At 39.7% G+C, this 17,111-nt stretch overlaps 1 protein-coding gene across 3 annotated transcripts in view; it reads right to left on the bottom strand.

Annotated features, from left to right (window-relative positions):
• PIP4K2A (phosphatidylinositol-5-phosphate 4-kinase type 2 alpha) overlaps positions 1-17,111 on the bottom strand; it is a 175,986-nt gene that overhangs the window by 126,045 nt on the left and 32,830 nt on the right. The window lies entirely within an intron of this gene.

Raw genomic sequence — 17,111 nt, 5'->3', positions numbered from 1 at the left:
GAAATAGTGTCTCATGAGAAGGAGGTGATGGGGTGCATGCAAGAGATGTTGACAGAGGTCCTGGACCACTTGGTGTAAGAATGCTGATCTGACCCAACCCCAAGCAGGCAGAGTTCTGTAGCTTTCTAAGAACAGGTGAGTCTTTTCTTTTCATCTATAATTCTTTTTGCAAAATATATTTTTATTGATTTCAGAGAGGAAGGGAGAGGGAGAAATAGAAACATCAATGATAGGAATCATTGATTAGCTGCCTCCTGCACGCCTCCTACTGGGGATTGAACTCCCAACCTGGGCATGTGCCCTGACTGGGAATTGAACTGGTGACCTCTTGGTTCCTGGGTCGACATTCAACTGCTGAGCCACACCCCACTGGGCAGAAAAGGTGAAATCTTAAACCAATGAGCTACACAACGTGGAAAGTGCCACCATCACCCCTCCTATGTCTGCGACGTGGACATCCTCTGGGCCAAAGCCTTTTGCAGAAGCTGAAGGCCTGTCTCTGGCTGCTGCTGTGACGCTCAGAACTGTGGTGTTTCATGTCCTGCCTCTGGTGAAGCCTGATGTCCCATGCTTCAGATGCTTTTATTTAGCCAGTTCACAGCTGTGTGTTTTTTAAAATTTTGTTTTGAAAATACAGTTACGTCTAAAGAACAGAGACAACCACATATCATTCTGGTGTGTTTCCTTTGAGGCTTTTGGGTTCTTAGTAGTTTGCAGATGGCTAAGCTTATACAGTAACCATCCTGTAGCCTGGCTTTTCTCATTTAAGCATTCTTCAAAATACCTTAATAAGTAGGTGCTCAATAACTGTTTATGAAAACATGATTAAATGGCTAGAAATTACTCAAACATGCCTCTGTACCATAATTCATCTTTGCTTTTTAATGTTGTTGAACTGGACCCTGGTATTTCATCATAGCCAGGATTTGTTCAGGTCAAGAATAGTTTTTTGGTTCTGCATCAGGCTAAGGGCTGGGTCTACGAGCACTGCACTGTTCCACTGAAGAATCATGAAGGGCTGGAGTGGACCCTTCAGTTCAGACAACATAAACTTCACTGTCATCAGCCTCATTAGCCTCATTAGCCTCTTGGGAGAGTCAAACCCAAAATCCTCTCCATCCTTAAAGGCCACCTTCATATCCATCGACTCTCGTCTTTGCTTATGTCCTTCTCTCAACTCCTATAGCACATTTAATGAAATAATTATATAATCACCCTCTCACTGTTTGATGTCATTTTTTTCTCCTGGGTTTTTTTCTCTTATCCTCCCTGCAATGGACACCAGCTGTTCTTGCTGTCAGCATCTATTCAGCTCCTCTGGCACCAGGCTCTCTCTGACTCCCAGCCCATTTCCAGGAGTGGAACATGTGACCTGTGCCCAAGAAATGAGCACTTTCCGTTCCCCGGTATATGGTGACTGTTTCAGGGACAGGCACACAGCGCAACACAGATCAATGGCAGGCCCAAGACTTTTACTCATTAAGGGAAGACACTTTCCGACTGGACTCAAAGGTGAAAAATGTAGGACGGAGACTATTGAGGCCATCTTACTAGCACAAGGGCAAAGATGAAGCAAACATGAAGAAAGTGGAACTGAGATATAAAGAAAGAATCAGGTCCAGGTAAATTCTGGGAGCCTCTAGACCAGTGATGGCAAACCTTTTGAGCTCGGCGTTGTCAGCATTTTGAAAAACCCTAACTTAACTCTGGTGCCGCGTCACATATAGAAATTTTTTGATATTTGCAACCATAGTAAAACAAAGACTTATATTTTGATATTTATTTTATATATTTAAATGCCATTTAACAAAGAAAAATCAACCAAAAAAATGAGTTCGCGTGTCACCTCTGACACGTGTGTATAGGTTCGCCATCACTGCTCTAGACCAAACTACTCCTGAAATTCCTTATACATAGGTCAGTAAGTCTCTTCGTGATTGAGCCAGCATGAGTTATCTTCTGTCGCCTGCAAAATCAGTGAGAAAAACAAAATCCTACATGACTTGCCAATTAGATTTTGAGCTCTTTGAGCCTGACATTAGCTTCCTCTGGTTCCCAACAGCACTGAGAATTAATTGTGCTTAATGTCTCATGTACACCTTGGTCCAGGGCCATGTTTTATTTTGCTTTGTCTTGGTCCCAACACCTAATACTGTGAAGGACATGGCACACATCTATTTGTTACTTCTCAAAGCTCGCTTCCAACTAGAATTAAACACTCTCATAGGCACCGACCCCATCTCCCCTGCTGGGGAAGGCAGTCACTAGCAAGGCAGGCCTTCCTGTCCTCGGCACAGGAAATGCATTCACCTCTGGGCATCCGGGGAGAACCGGTGGGAATAACCCCAAGCACTTAGGGCAACAAATGACTTTTAGGAACACAGTTGACAGTCTTCTGTCAACACTTCCAAATTTCAGGGATCTAATATTTGCCTTTTCAAGTAACATCTTAAGTTTTACTTTTTACTTTTGTGGATCTATAACCATTCCTCCAAGAGCAATGTTACATTTTTCTCTTCACCTGAAGAATCTTCAAAAAGGATGCCTTTCATCTCCCCACTCCAAAGCAAAGAAAAAGACCTGTTTCATTGAAAGAAAGACTACATTTAAAAAAACCAAAACTATGCCACAGTGGCAAATGCTGTGTCTGTATTCTTCTTCTTCTTTTTTTTTTTTTTTTTTTTTTTTTTATTGTGGAAAGAACACTTAACATGCGGAAAGAGCCCTCTTAACACCTCTTTAATAGTACAATACAGTATTGCTAACTATAGGCAGAGTGTTGTACGGCAGCTCTCTGGAACTAAATCATCTTGTTCTTTGCTCTTAATAAAATGTATGCTAAAAGCATATGCCCATAGAAAACATAAGCAAACAAACAAATAGAAAAACACACACCAAAAATACCCCAAAGACCTGATGACAGCTCAAAATTTGGAAATGTGTTGTCTACCACGTGACTCTTTGGAATGCATAGAGGCTACCTGGCCTGTCCATCAAAAAGCCCAGGCAGGGGTGAGAGACAATAGATGGGAATATTGTTATTAACGCTATGACTTTTGAAATAGATGCCATCATGCTAAATTTCAGATCCAGTTACCTTTTTGTGTGTGACAGATATAGGCTAGCACTATTGCGAAATCATTTTCAACTGGGCTGACAAATGGGACCTACCTATTTTCAGGCGCTACAAACCCTACTGAGGTCACTACTACAGAAATATGTGGCGCCAGAAGTACAGACAGGAAAAGAAACATGTAATTTTTTCTAAGCAATCAGCTATGAATAAAATACAAAAATACTTTACTCACCCTAGAGAGAAATTGTTTTTGAAAAACTTTTGTTGATCTTTAAAGAATTAGACTTTCAAGGCTGTGTGTACTCTTGAATGTGTGGCAGCAAAATGTCAGGCCACAATATAAATCATTTTAGAAAAATATCGCCAATTAGAAAATATAAAAAAAAAATGACTCAAAAGTGTTGAATGCCTCAGAAACTGCAATAGATTTATTCCTGAAAAGAATTGCAATACTTTGCAATATAATAGCATCTTTAACACTTGAAGGACAGGCACTGGTGGAGAAATCACCATGGCACATTCATGATATATAAAACTTCAAAAAATGCATGTTAAGCTAATGCAAATATATTAAAAAGAAAAACAAGAATGATATTAGGTTTAAAGTACCAAAAAGACAAAATACAGTGACAGTGAAAATGAATTCAAATTTAAGAACCATAATTCTTAAAGAAATTCCATACCTATCCACTAAAATAAGAAAAAAAAAATAATTGAGAAACTTTTTCAACTAGATTTTTACCAAATCTCCTCTACTTTATCAACCCAGTGGGATTATGTAGTTGCTACGTAGCAAAAGATCCCATAGGAATGAGAATGAGGACTCCTGCTTTTTATTTATTTTATTTTTTATTTTCATTAAATTTACTAAGAAGACATTGGTTAATGAAATTACATAGGTTTCAGGTGTACAATTCTATAATACATCATCTGTACACTAGATTGTGTGTTCAACACGTAAGTCAAGTCTCTCCATCACCATTTATACCTGTACCTTCTTCTACACCCCAACCTTCTACCTTTCCCTCTGGTCTGTGTCTATGAGTTTCACCAAGCCCCCAAACCCCTCTCCCCTCTGACAGCTGTCAGTCTATTCTCTGTATCTTTGACTCTGTTTCTATTTTGTTTGTTAGTTTATTTTGTACATTAGAGGCCACATATAAGTGAAATCATATGGTACTTGTCTTTCTCCGACTGGCTTATTTCACTTAGTGTAATACTCTCCAGATCCATCCACACTGTCACAAAAGGTAAGATGTCTTTCTTTTTTTACTGCTGAATAGTATTTCCTTGCATAAATGTACCACAGTTTTTTTATCTACTCATCTACTAATATGTTCTTGGCCTGTTTCCAGATCTTGGCTATTATAAATAACATTGCAATAAACATAGGGGTGTATATATTCTTTTGAGTTAGTATTTTGGTTCCTTTGGATATATTCCTAGAAATGGAGTTACTGGGTCATAAGGCAGTTCCATTTTTAATTTTTTGAGGAAACTCCACACTGCTTTCCACAGTTGCGGCACCAATATGCAATTCCCACACCAGTGCACAAGGGTTCCCTTTTCTCTACATCCTTACCAACACTTGTTGTTTGCTCATTTATTGATGATAGCCATTCTGGAAGGTGTGAGGTGATATTTCATTATGGTTTTAATTTGCATCTCTCTGATGATTAGTGATGTTGAGAATCTTTGCATATGTCTATTGGTAACCTGTATGTCCTCTTTGGAGAAGTGTCTATTCAGGTCCCTTGCCCATGGTTTAATTGTAGTGTTTGTTTTTCTGGTGATGAGTTGTATAAGTTCTTTATAAATTTTGGATATTAACCCTTTATCAGATGTATCATTGGCAAATATTCTTCCATTCAGTGGGCTGTCTTTTCATTTTGTTGATGGTTTCCTTTGCTGTGCAAAAACTTTTTAGTTTGATGTAGTCCCACTTGTTTATTTTCTTTTGTCTCCCTTACCTGAGGAAATATATCAGAAAAAATATTGCTACAAAAATGCCCTCTTTTTTCGTATTGATTTTAGAGAGAGATAGAAACACTCAATGGCTGTCTTCTGCAAACCCTCTACTGGGGATTGAGCCTGCAACCCGGGCAAGTAACCTGACCAGGAATCAAACCTCTTGGTTCATGGGTCGATGCTCAACCCCTGAGCCATACCAATGAGGCAGAAAGGCCCTCTTTTTTAATTAGCTCTGAACCCAGCAAAATCCTAGGCATTTAAAAGTCTGCCAAACAATTCCATTATATTTAAATGTGATCTCCATTTTAAAGAAGAGAGAACTTCATTCAGAAAAATTCAATAACTTGCCCAAGATCACAAGGTCATGCTTTATTCCACAACAAAACCCGCAGCTTTTCTCATCCTTTTGATAGGATCTCTGTAAGGCCAAGAAGACCTCCAGGCCACGTGGGATCACACAGCGCCAACCAGGAGCCAAGAGCTCTGGGGTTGGTCCTGGCTCCCACATGACCAGACTCACCACCACCACCCTGGCCTCCCCTCATGAGGAAGTTGGACTAGGTGGTCCTGGTTCCTTCTGGTTCTAACAGTTGAATTCATTTGAAAAATGAGCTTTAACCAGGTTTCAATGATTATCTCTCTCTCTTTTCTCAAGCATATGCCACCCAACAGTTCATAATACATATATTACTATAGCCTTTTTAGCCACAAAATGACTCAATTACCCTGAGGACTCTCTGGATAAAAGGCCTTCATTTAATAGCCTTAAGGAATGGATCAACTAGCCAATCTCTTTCTAGAGCCATTTTCAGGGCAATAAGGCCGTGGCAGAGCTGGCTATCTTTACTAGTAGTGCAGCTTCAATGTAACATCTTACGATGTAGCTTCCCTGTCAGCCCACATACTTCCCTCCCACAGTGGAACTCAGTCCTCCCGGCTGCAAGCTTCAGCAACTGTGTCCCTAACACACTGCGCAAGCTCTGATGATCGTTTCCATGACTACCTAGCTAGATGTGAGCTCCTTGAGGGCAAGGCACAACCTTATCCCTGTATCCCCAGCACCTACTCCTTGCTACCTCACTGGGCAAAGTAGCAAGTGTTTAATAAATGTTTACTTGAATATTATCTTTTTTTAAAAAAAAGGCAGGCAGATGAGAGAAAAGAATCTAGGTGATCTATATACTTTATGATTAACAGGATCCCATTAAGCCCCTACCAAGGACAGGACTCTCATTTTGCATAAAAAATCTGTTCCTGAAAGGTAAGGAGATTTATAAATTGATTCATAATTTCCTAGGATCTTAACCTTAATTTAAGATGTGGTACTTCCTTGGAGTTTTCTATAATAATCTATATATCCCCCATCTCTGACAACAATGATACTTAAGCCCTGGCTGGTGTGGCTCAGTTGGTTAGATGCTTGTTTTCCTGTGCAGTGAAAGGTTGCCGGTTTGATTCCTGGTCAGGGCACATGTCCAGGTTTCGAGCTTGACACCTGATAGGGGGCATGTCTCTCTCTCTGTCTCTCTCTCAATCTCTCTCTCAAAATCAGTGAAAATCTTTTAAAATAAATAAGTACTTAAATACACTATAGAGCCTCTATAACTCAAGAAAATTTGCAGGATATTTTTTTTAAAGCAAAAAAGTATGTCATCAAACATGATCACCATCTTAGTTAATCTATGCTTTCAAGACTTGAGTGTTTCAACTTAGACCATTTACCTAGCCTTACAGTTGCAAACCATAACATGGCAAAATCATTTGTTATCTGCAAGAGTCTAAAATGAATCAGATGGTATTTTCCCTTAAAAGATAAGATATTTATCCTCCAAATTCATCTTGTTCTAAATTGAAGCTTGCGTAGATTATACTCTACCTATCTGTATGAATGTTTTTGCTGTATGAGAACAGACAGGCCACGGAACCCTGTCAATCAAGGATACCCTCCTCACTCAATGTCCTGTCCCCAAGCGGGGGCCAATCCAGAAGGCTTCAAAGGAGGGAGGCATTTTAAAGCAAGATTGAAGGGAAAGGAAAGAGGGGACAGACTACGGGAACGATGTTTCCTAATTCCAGAAGAGCAGGGCAGACAACATAAAGGAGGAAGCAGAAAAGCAGTGTGCCTGGACAGCAGAGGGACTCCTTGCCAGACCTGGGAAACCCTACCACAAGGCAATGAGATCACCGGATAATGAGATCATTGTTGGACGGCAGCTCCGGCTCACAGAAGCCCTGGAGCCACTCAGCCCTTTCCCTCTCCCAGCTGAGCTCTGCTCCCTCTCTGGCTCGAAAGCAGCGAGCCCACTGCCTTGTATTCTGCAGCCCTTTCTAATCACCTCATTCCAACTCTGTGGTCTAAGTCCGTGTGAGCTTTTAATTTAAACCATCAGCTCCTCGAGGGCAAGGAAGCTGCCCTTTACGGATGTCCTTCTCCTTCCTTGATACCTGGTATATGTAGTAAGTACTCAACAAACGCCGTCTGAACGACCAGTCGGTGAATGAAGACATTATTTTCAGTGTTTTGAAGCACAGAGTTATAGATATCTAAGGCAGACTCTAGGGCTGAGGACCAAAGAGAAGAGGCTGAAAATGAGAAAACCAGATATAGGCGGAAAAGCACAAATACTGGGGAAGATGAGGAAAGGGAATGGCATGTGGAAAGAACCCTGTGAATTCCGTCAGGGGCCAGATGAACTAACGATGTGCAAGAGTAAAAATTCCCTAGCTGCTAGAAATGATCGCCTTGCAATTCATTACGAAGCCAAATCTGGCAGGCGGGGTGCAAGCATGACAAGAGGAAAACACAGGTCGGTGGCCGCCACTTACGCTGCAGGAAGCAGCAAAGACCAGCTCTGCCTCCCGTCTCTCCTTTCAGTGGAGGGTCTGGCACCACTCCTCACGCAGGACATTCTCCACCTTCCTATTCCACTACTTTTTCACTTTTAAAAATGGACTAAATTTCATTAACCTAGCATCTCCATTGTTCTAGCAGACTGCATTCTTCCATCAGTCTAGCTCCTAACTTCCCACACTCCAAATCCTCTCCTTTTCCCCTTTGCTAAATGTAATTCAAAGAACCAAGAGCCTTTTATAAGATCAGAAGAGACTTCTCTCTGGTTTGAGTCCAACATTCCAGTGAGATTCTGCTGACTGCTGAAGAGGATTTCTGAAATGTTATGCTATGAGGTTTCCAAAAGGCAACCTCAATTTGATATTTGTCAGCGTGCTAATAGATTCGATTGGTAATTAAGGGTTCTTGCCTTCAGTATTGAGCTCTGCCCATCAATATGCAAGGTACATCATTGTTTGCCTGGAGAAGGGGGAATACACTCCGGAGCTAGATTAAAAGCTCAGTGGACAAGATGCAAAGTGATGTAAAAGGAACCATTAGCCTGAGGACCACTGAGAAAAGCAAGGGCCATCACCAGGAAATGGAGAAATTTTCTCACCCGGGAGAAGGTGAGAAAAGGCCTAGTCTGCTAATCCTACCAACAGTCTGTGACCATTAGCAGACCAACCATTTGAGCTTGGTATCAGCAATAAATTGAGAACATCCTCGCAATTCCAGCTGTATTTCAATTCCTGGCTTCCCAATCAACGGTCGGTGTGATCTCAAAGGACATATCTGGGAGCCTATTTCCTTTTCTGTGTATCTGTAACAACCGTAGGTGTTTCATATGTATTTGCTAAATTAGTAACTAAAGACTTAACTAAAATAACGTATGCAAAGAATTGGCACATAATTGGTGATTTACAAATATTCACTACTTTGACCGTTTGCTTCCCCTTTAACTTTTTTTTAAAAATTTATTTTTTTATTGATTTCAGAGAAGAAAGGAGAGGGAAAGAGAGACAGAAGTATCAATGAGGGAGAATCATTGATTGGTTGCCTCCTGCAGGCCCCCTACTGGGGATCGAGCCCGCACCCTGGGCATGTGCCCTTGACAGGAATTGAACCTGGAACCCTTAAGTCTGTAGGCCGATACTCTATCCACTGAGCCAAACCAGCTAGGGCCCCTCTAACTTTTAAGAAACGCTTTGTGTGTATTTTCCATGTGGTTTTCTGTTTGGCTTTTTCTTAATGTATCAAATTAATAGTCACTTTTTCTAATTATAACGGTAAAAAAGTGAACCTGTTACATATTACATTTGTGAATTGAAAAATGTACCAAATTCTTGTCCAGAAAGACTTGATTATATTCTTATCAACAATGTATAACTGTTGTTTTAATTTACATTGATTACTATTGTGGTTGAACATTTTCCTATTTATTGATCATTTATATTTATCTGTGGTTTTTCTTGTTCATGTTTTTTACCCATTTTCTACTAAATTGATTTTTCTTCATTATACACACATGACTTTAGAGTTGCCAGGATTTCTTCATGTTTTTCTTTTGATTTTACTTATGATAAGATTGATGATAAGAAGTTTTCAGTTTTATGTGGTTAAATCTGTCAGTCTTTCCCTTTAGGTTTTAAGTTTGATGTTCACTTGTTTTATAAACAAAATATGTACAATTTTTGAAATGTTTTACTCTTTACTTTTTAATACTAATAAATTTTAAACAGCTTTAACACATAAGAAACAGCTTTATGATATTAATACAAATTACTATCCCAGAGCTACAAATACTTGCATTTGTAAACTAAAAAAAAAATGTATTTGAGTGTAGGTAGCACATTTCATTAAAGGTCAGAGGTTTAAATCAGAATTCTAAAAACACAAAATTAAATATTAGACATCAATGTTCTTTTGTTTCCCAATATATGAAGTTTCATTTTTGTTCACAAAATATAGATGTGGGGTTCTTGGGGAAAAAATTAATATAGATGAAAATTAGGAAAAAACATTCTGTAATACTGATACCTAAAATAAACATAATTAATATTTTGAACATTTTTATATATATATACACATATATATCTTTATGTATATATTTAATACATTCATAGAGATACACATATACATATGTACACATGCATATGTGTACATAAACAATTGCCTCTATATGTGTCTTATCAATTTTTGAGGTATAATGACTTTAAAACATATCAAATAACCTATCAACCACAGTTTTTAGGGTGGCGGGGGGTGTGGGGGCGGGGGGACTAGGGATGTACAAAAGTCTCCAGAGAAACCTTTCAACGCCTCTTTCCTTAATTTACCAATGGACAGCTTCTTATGCAGCAGAAAGGCATGAATTTAGGAAGTCTGTTTTGAAAATTTATCAATCCCAAAAGATATAACCAAGTATTTAGGAAGAACCAAGGAAAAACTCTAAAACTCTAGTGAGAAGGCAACTGCAAGCCCCAAGGTGAACAGAGCCACACTGTCAGCATCGTGCAGATGGCTTATCAGCAAACGCCTGCTGCAGCCTGCACAAACCCACGGCGGTCCTTCCCCTGGGCCAGCACTCACTGCACTGTTTCTGGGCGCCTACTCTTCTACAGGCCCCGTCTGAAACAGACAAGCATCGCTGCATTGGATAAGCCTTCCCCCTGCTCCCATATACACATTTTCCGATTATATTTGTAAACAGTCTTTAATAATTTTATGGTGATAAGAGTAATATGCCAGGAGAACATCAGAATAACCAGCATTTGCATTTCTGCAGTAAGTAAATCCCTGGCTGATGCCATTCTATAGGCTGTATGTATAAAGGGCAGGGAGAATCCATCCACTGTACTTGCTTAGGTAAAACTACTTGAGTAAAATACAATACTAACAAGTATACCAAATAAAATCAAAAGAAAAAGATACTCATGTTTTAACCCATAGACTGTAATCTTGTAAAAATAATAGTGTGTTCACTAGCACAGAAATTGTTCATCAGCTTCAGAATAATATTTTCCACAATCTGTAAAATACCTTGTTTCACCATGTAAGAGTGGGTACCAATGACCTCATATAATGGTTAAAAGAGCAAGATCTTGATCAGGTAGCAAGGAAATTAAAATAACTAGTATTTAATTATATTCCATTAAGTAGCCTTAAATTAATATCTCATGTAGGAAAAAGAAACCAGCAAATTTTGATGTGTGTACTCAAATATAGTCTACGATTCTTGAAATACTACACAATTATTTCGTAGAATACCAGTTATAATTATGGCAGCAAGTACCTTAAGATCCTATTATAAACTCATTGGCTTTCGTCCCAAAGTTTAGAGTGGGAAAGTCATCTATGTGGTTTTAATAATTCTTCAACAAACAAAGGATCATTTGTAAAATGAACGGTCATAAAAACAACACCTAACAAATTAAATATTTTTTCATATTACTTTCCATGGACATACTTTTCACACCAAAACTTTAATATGGGAGATTATAAAATTGAAATTCTCTTAGAAAGTGAATCCTTTACTGCTATTTCTTGACTAGAAAATGTTTGTCTTTCAGGCAGTTTTCCTTAGAGACTAGTACCTGTAAAAGAACATTAAATAATAACTTTGAACAGCAGTTGTTAAACCCCTCCAAAATATTTGAGAAATAAATTATGCTTTCATGATTGTTATGACTCTTAGCCATGGAAAATCCTGAAGTTTTCAGTGAACTTATAGTGATATTTTTAATTGGTCTTTAAAATTTTCTGCAGTAAAATCTTAAGAGATTCTCTAAAAGTTTCTCAAGTGTTTTCATCACTGACTATCACTAATTATAAGACAATGGGTTGATTTCAAACCAAAAGTAAGGCTTTTCTTGTCTAGTTATAAAAAAAATTCTTCTTTTCTTGGATGCTGGATGAACAAGATGCTTTGGGTTGCATTTCAATATGGCACAAAGTAAAAAGCCCTTTGTTGATTTACAAGTTAGTCAGGCAGCTCCCAACTCAGAATGTATTTTTTCTAGAATTTAATGTTACAGATAGAAGTTCGTTTTCTAAACTAGTCCACAAAATTCTGTATTACCCATCTGTAAATGAAATACCACTGCATGTGTTTTAATGCAGAAAAATACCAGAAGGTAATCAACATTAACCATTAAACAAAAAACAAACTACTAATGGAAATTATACAGAAAAATATTTACTTCTCTTGAAGCCTGGTCCTTGAAGCAAAACATAGTTTGGACTGTTTTTGGAAAAAACAAACGAGATAATTTACTCACAAAGTCTGGGGATGCATCCTCATGTCTGGCTCCTGTTAACTGTTATGTTTAATTTGTTTCATTTTGAATAGGACACCCATGGTTTCAATACCTGTTCTTTTGTTGCTACTTGATAATAACACCCTCATTATACAGGAAACCATCAGTGTGAATTTGTTTGGGACAAGCATGTTTAACTGGAGAGAAAGGTCACTTGTATGCTCCCAGAGCTTCCGGGAGCTCTGGAGACTGAAGACATTGCACTTAAGCTTTATTCCACTCCAAAATGTATGGGTCTGAAATGCTTTGATAGGTAAATGTTCCAAGTGCCGACCATATGTTTTCCAAGTAAAATCAGAGGAGATTTTACACACACACACACACACACACACACACAAAGAGAACGAGGAAAATAAGAGGCTGAAGATCAAAAGAGAGGTCAGAAAAGATATGTGTGTATAAGTGAAACAACAACAACAAACAAACACCGTGCCTGAAGTGGAAATTAAGTTAAGAAAGAAAGAGGAAGAAGGAAGAAGGAAGAAGGACAACTGGTTACATGAGTCACCTCCAGCGAGAGAAGAGAGCAACCTGTGTGTCAAGGAGAGCAGAGCTGCGGACCCGGCAGCTCAGACCTGGGGCGGCTGGGACGGCGGCTCCCACCCAGAGAACACAGGATGCAGGAGGGCTCTCAGCCCCCAAAGCTCCAGGGGCAAGTACCGGGCAGGGTGGTCTTAGAGAATCCAGAACACTTACCTTTTAAGAATAATCATCACTCAGAAAATATGAATAGCTTTCTAACTGGCACACCTGTTTATTTGTAAGCTCGGTGTACCTGAATGAATACAGGACGGGGCAAAAGTAGGCTTACAGTTGTGAATACACAAAAAGGAGTTTACTCTTGCTATTACTTATTAATTATTGAATTGTTTTCCATATGAAAACTACCTTTGCCCCACCCTGTTTTGATCTGCTCACTGAGCCGGTTACAGAAGGGAGGCCTGGCGGCCACAGAAGCAAAGCACTTCATCTCAGTGCTGTGTCCTGGGGCACGGGCAGTCATCCAGATATAAATTACTGTCCCACGTTCCAATCACCTACGCTATCTCTTAGTGCTTCCATCAACTGCAGTCTTTTAACAGAGTAATTATAACAACACATGTAACTTAAACTTCTTTCGGCAACTAAAAAAGATTGTATACTTATTCTTCAAGTTCTATCTGATTCATTTCTTCCAGAGAAAAATGGATAAAGAAATTCCTTATCCATAGTGATTTAACCTTAAAATATAACCACTTCAGCCCTAACTGGTTTGGCTCAGTGGATAGAGCGTCAGCCTGTGGACTGAAAAGTCCCAGGTTCAATTCCGGTCAAGGGCATGTACCTTGGTTGCGGGCACATCTCCAGTAGGAGGTGTGCAGGAGGCAGCTGATCGATATTTCTCTCTCATCGACATTTCAAACTCTCTATCCCTCTCCCTTCCTCTCTGTAAAAAATCAATAAAATATATTTTTTAAAAAATATAACCACTTCAGTGTCTTACAAATGCGTAATTCTCACTAACACAAATACTTGGAAATACAAAGCATGTCTGTCAAAGGTGCACCTGAGAATATGTACAGAGACAAGTCCAGCCAAATGTGTAGGGTGTCCACACTTTAAAGGGAGTAGGGATGGAAGAGCCAGAAAAACAGAAATGAACACTCAAGTCCAGAGGAGACAGATGCAGAGAAAAATTCCAGGGCAGATTAAGACGGGGCAGAAGGAGAGACACAGAGGCCTACACACGACAGACACCGAGATAGGGAAGCATATGGAAGAGTCTGGTAATTCAGAACATGAGTCATGCCAACCTTGGCTTAGGACAACCTTGTTCAAAACGTTAGCAAACTCCAGACAGCTAATTCCAGCCCTCAAGTCCCCAAAACGTGGGCTGGAGGCTGATGTGTTATTAACTAAGAAGTAGCAAAGGGGTTCAGGACAGGACACCCCAAAATATGCCACTTTGACATAAAAATTATTTTGAGCTTAAAGCATTTGAGTTCCTGAAACCGACTATTTGCCTAAAAGCAGAACTTCTCAGAAGAACTCAAATGTCACAAATGCTGTCACTGGGACCGACTCTTGAGAGAAGAGAGGTCAATAGCACAGCCAGACAGACTTTGTCACAAAATATCATACCTCCCGTCCAGTCTCCTAAGAGCCCCTGTGTCTTTCCAAAAAGTCAATTGCTTTTCCGAAAGTCCCCTCTCTCCCTCTTTTTCCCTAATAAATTAGGTATACAGCCACCAAATTCCAAGGGCTCCTCACCGAGCCTGGGCCATGCACATGTTAATAAACTCGTGTTTTTCTCTTGTTAATCTGTCTTTTGTCAGTTTAATTTACAGCGCCCCAGCCAATGAACCTAAAAAGATGAGTTTTCCTCCCTTACAGTAGCAATATGAAATTTTTCAAGAAAATGAGTGAGCTCCATAGAAGCCTTCTAATATTAACACAGTCTCCTTTTCAGGGGAGGGAACCAGTCCACAGATCACATTCCTGCAGCCTCACCTCCTGCCTCCCTCCCAGTCCAGGACCAAGAGAGTAAGCACTGTCCCAATCCTCTGAGCACTGAGCACACTGTACTACCAGACTGCTGTGCCACTGGCTCCGGCCTGAATGCCCTACAAAGCCCTGATCGCCCAGGTGGCAACTTCTACGGAGTTCAGCTCTTACCTCCTCCTCCGGGGCATGCTCCCCACCAGAGGTGGTTGGGGTTCCTTTCCTATGTCATGAACACATTATCATTAAGCTTACATGGAAAAACTTCCAACTATACTGACTTCTTAAGGGCAAGACCTGGTGTTTATTCCTTTTTGTTTTTCCAGAACTTAATGCAGGAAAATGCAACCAATGTTTATGAATTAATTAAATGATCACAACAGTCAAAGGTAGACCTAGAACTAGAACCAGGTAGCCCATTTCTGGTTCAGGGGTCTAGTTTCAAGTCAAGGGCATATTAAGCTCAACGTAGCATGCAATAACCAGAAATAAATTTTTAAAGGTATACAAATCATTTTAACAGCATTTAAGCATATATCAAACACAGTTCCAAACCAACTGTAACTGCACCAGACCGTTCTAAGCAAAAAGAATCCCACTATTCATCTAATCGTGGACTATTACACAATAGAAAGAGAGCAAGCACTGTTCCCAATACAACCCATAATAACCTAGGCCCTTAGCAGGATGACTGACAGTCCTTATAATTTTATCCCAGGGAGAACAATAATAGATACTATTTTTATTCATACCGGTATTTAATCCTCTTCCTGAGTAATATACTGGATGGCACTAATTTCTATGGGTTAATTATATATTCCCGCCAACAGGTTTTTCTTTAACTTTGTTTTATTGGATTCATAGAGCCATCCCAGGATATCGCAGCCGAATCAAAAGTCATTTCATCAACTGAAAGACGAACTTATTTTATGCAGAAATGTGCTGTGCAAGCAAGGCGTGTTGCCTCCACCCTCTTGGTTCTACACAGAGCCTTTGTTTTTCTTCTGCTTCTTCCTGTTTCTAATATGGTGTCAAATCTGCTTCGTGCAGGCTAACAACCGAACAGTTAACCACAGGGACACAAACTTTCACTTTCCTTAACATCGTGGACTTAGAGCAACTAGTAGACACTGTCTTGCACATGGAATGTATTTACAAAACATTAACTACACTGACACTATTAACTACATACACTGTATCGACACTATTCTGCACTAATAATCCCTTTTGTCTTACAACACTTTCTTCAGGTGAAAGGCCCGTTTCCACACTTATCCAACACCTCTACTCCTACAAATCATGCTGCAGTGATTAGAGAGAGAGGAAGGAAGAGACTTGGGAGCAAAGAAGGAGATGTTTGCTGTTTTTACTACTCAACTTTTGTTCCTTCAACATCCAGTTACGGTATGCATTTCACCAAATGTTAATTGTGCATCTACTTTATGCCGGGCACTAAGCTAGGTACAGTTCTCTACTCTTAGCTCCTGCTGACAATGGATGGAAATATTTTCTGAAAATGAATTTCATATAGATTCCGTATAGTATTAAACATTTTTATTTGAACTACTAGCCAGTTTTGTTGTACTAAGAGATTTCCAACTATAGTTTACTTTGGCAGTTAAAAGGCAGCCAAGGTAACCATTATTCAAAGAAAATGTATTTACTTAAGCTTTAGGAGACCCTAGCTCAGGGTGGCCATCACTGTATGTGCCAACTTTCGGGTCCTTCATTCTTACAATTTACATTGTTTGTTACTCAAACAACATTGATTAGTACACTGATTATTTGCAACATTTAAAAAATTATTTTAAATATATATTCTTTTATTTCAGAGAGGAAAGGAGAGAGATAGAAACATCAATGATGAGCGAGAATCATTGATCTGCAGCCTCCTGCACACTCCACAGTGGGAATCAAGCCCACAACCCAGGCATGTGCCCTGACTGGGAATCAAACTGGGAACTCCTGGTTCATAGGTCAACGTTCAACCACTGAGCCACGCCAGCTGGGCAAGGCACCATTTGTATTAATACGAGAGTGGAGAAAGTAACAAGCAAATGAAATTCTCCCATCATAGCCACCATTACAATAACAGGAAATAAAAAAAGGCCAGTAAACAAGCCATTATAAGTTAGGAAAAGCGTCTCCTTAACAAACAGGATGATTCCCTTACATGATCGCTGTAGTATATTCCTTATGACATGAGAATTACAAGTGGGCTGTTATGTCCACTCTACATGGTGAAGAGAAACAAGGCAAATGTTATGCCCAGAATTCAAGATCCCCAAGAAACCATGCCAGGGAGTCAGTCCGATGCAAAAGCAGAGGGTCCTTTATTGAGTTAGCTAACCCGACCCGGACCTCCAGTCGACGCAGCAACCGGAAACCGAGTGCCCCCCCCGTGAGAATAGTGAGGGGAGAGGAGCCGGCTGTG

Source organism: Myotis myotis, unplaced genomic scaffold (assembly GCF_014108235.1).
Source record: "Myotis myotis isolate mMyoMyo1 unplaced genomic scaffold, mMyoMyo1.p scaffold_m19_p_1, whole genome shotgun sequence".
Taxonomy (NCBI): domain Eukaryota; kingdom Metazoa; phylum Chordata; class Mammalia; order Chiroptera; family Vespertilionidae; genus Myotis; species Myotis myotis.
Note: the sequence above shows the minus strand (reverse complement) of the source record. Positions and strands in the feature narration are given on the sequence as shown.